This window comes from Carlito syrichta, unplaced genomic scaffold (assembly GCF_000164805.1).
Source record: "Carlito syrichta isolate Samal-C Ts95f unplaced genomic scaffold, Tarsius_syrichta-2.0.1 Scaffold302988, whole genome shotgun sequence".
NCBI classification, from domain to species: domain Eukaryota; kingdom Metazoa; phylum Chordata; class Mammalia; order Primates; family Tarsiidae; genus Carlito; species Carlito syrichta.
This window is the reverse complement of record NW_007247084.1, coordinates 131,651-134,283: the sequence shown is the minus strand read 5'-3', so window position 1 is coordinate 134,283 and position 2,633 is coordinate 131,651.

Sequence of the window (2,633 nt, the reverse complement as noted above, 5' to 3'; positions counted from 1 at the left end):
AAATTTGCTTATGCTTGATTTATGGCCGAGTATGTGGTCGATCTTAGAGTATGTTTCATGTGGTGATGAGTAGAATGTGTATTCTGTGGTCTTTGGATGGAGTGTTCTGTAGGTATCAATTAAGTCCATTTGGTCCAAAGTCACATTGAGGTTCCGGAGCTCCTTGCTGATTTTTTGTCCTGATGATCAGTTGAGGGTTGTGAGTGGGGTATTAAAGTCCCCAGTTATGATAGTGTTAGAGTCAATATCTTTCTTTAGTTTTCCAAGTAGTTGCTTTATGAAAGTTGGTGCACCTATGTTGGGTGCATATATGCTTAGGATAGATATTTCTTGTTGACGGATTGAGCCTTTTATCATTATGTAGTGGCCTTCTGTATCTGTTTTGATTTTTAATAGCTTGAAGGGAATTTTGTCTGAAATTAAGATCACTACTCCTCCTTTCTTTTGTATTCCATTCGCCTGAAAGTTTGTTTCCCATCCTCTTACTTTGAGTCTGTGGGTGTCCTTTCTAGTGAGGTGAGTCTCTTGAAGGCAATAGATTGTTGCCTGATGATATTTTATCCATTTTGCCATTCTATGTCTTTTCAGTGGTGCATTTAGTCTGTTCACATTTAGGCTAATAATTGAAATGCAAGAGTTGATCCCTGTCATAAGGTTCTTACAGAGTTGTTCCTGTTTGTTTGTTGTCTTTCTTTGGGTTTTGGAGTTGGTTCGTGTGTGTTTTTAATCTTTTGCCTGTACTCTTGTGAAGAATGCTGTTGTTCTTTTTTCTTTTTCTTCTGTGTTCAGTACTTTCTTAAGTGTTTCTTGTAGAGGTGGTCTGGTGGTAGCGTAGGTTCTTAGAGATTGGATGTCTGGGAAAGATTTCAATTCTCCCTCACTAATGAAGCTTAGTTTGGCTGGGTAGGTTATTCTTGGTTGAAATTGTTTCTCTTTTAGAACTTTGAAGATAGGGCCCCAGGCTCTCCTAGCCTGAAGGGTTCTGAGGATAAATCTGCTGCTATTCTAATTGGTTTTCCCTGGTAGGTAGTCTGGCCTTTTTCTCTTGTTGCCTTTAGGATTTTTCCTTTCATAGCTACTTTGTTTAGGCGAATCATTATGTGCCTGGGAGTTGGTCTTCTCATTTGTTTCTTGCAGGGGTTCTCTGAATCTCTTGTGTTTGAATTTTTTCATCCTTAATGAGATGAGGGAAGTTTTCTTGAATGATTTCATGAAATGTTTGTTCCAATGTGGCTTCTGTTTCTCTTTCTGCCTCAGGAAGCCCAATTACTCTTAGGTTTGGTCTCTTGAAGTGATCATTCATCTCTTGCAGGTTTTGTTCTGTCTTTTTGAGCTTCTTTTCTATGCTTTTGATAGTTTGGGTTAGTTCTGTGTTTTGGTCTTTGAGCTCTGAGATTCTTTCTTCTGCTTGGCTGATTCTGCTTTCCATGCTTATTAGTCTGTTGTTCATTTCCATCACAGTATTCTTTACTGCTGTCATTTCTGACATCAGCTCCTTCCTATTTTCCTCTTGTCTCTCCTCAATTTTTTTAATTCTCTCCATTAATGTCTTGATGTCTGGGTTTGTTGCATGTAACAACAGCATTCTGGGGACTCTTCATTGTTTGTGTTCCAGAATCTGTTTTCTCAGTGTCTGATTTCCCAGGGGTCTGTGTAAGACCTATATTCTTCTTTTGGTTTTTCTTCATTTGTGCAGTTTTTCCCCCTCCCTACTTTTTCCTTCCCTCCACATCACCGTTTTCTTTAATTCTGTTATTCAGGGGTAAAGGGATTGGTTTTACTTCAGTTTGTTCAATCTCCTATTCTTTATGTATGTCCTCTTACTTTGTTCAATTCTGAAGTTGCACTGTAGGGTGGAGGTGGTCCTTTTTGCAGTTTTGAGATTTACTTAAGGGGAGAGCTGTGATTCAAAATCTGTCTGCAGGTCCTGGTATTCGCTGACAGGTGTGTGGATAATGTGGAACCCACTTCCCACTGCCCTGAAATCTGTTCGTGCAGTGGGGGTGTAGGTTTACTCCCTGAAATAAAATGTGGTTAGCAGAGGGGACAGAATGGAGCAGATAGTGGGTTGAAGAGAGGAGTGGAGAGATAGAGGAGTAAGGGGGGAAACAAACAAGTGTGCCAACAAATAGAGAGAGCGACCTATACTGAAACAGATAAAAACAATAGACCACAGCTACAGACGAACCAACTCTCATATAAAAAAATAAAAAATAAAAATAAAACATATAGTGATGCTAACATACAAGCTAACCAACCACCTTGCTAGTGTGCTGTTCCTCTATACAAAGATCTGGTTTACAGAGAGAAGAAAGAGAAGAAAAGGAAAAGGAAAAAAGAAAAAAGGGAACAATACAGTAGGAATAGAATTAAGTCATTAAACTAACAGAATCAATGAAGCACACTCTGAGACATTTCGTTTAAGTCCAATGTCCTTTCAGGTCTGATTTCTAGTTTTCTTTTCAAGCTGGTAAATTAGTTTGCAGTTAGGGTCAGTTGCCCCTGGTCTGCTGTGAAGGTCAGTTCAGATTGTCCTCGTTCAGTACTCTGGTCTATGTCTTTATTAAGCTTGTTTCTCCCGTTTCGGTGTTGTTACCTTGAATCGCCAGCAGGTGGTGCTATCTCAGCTGCTC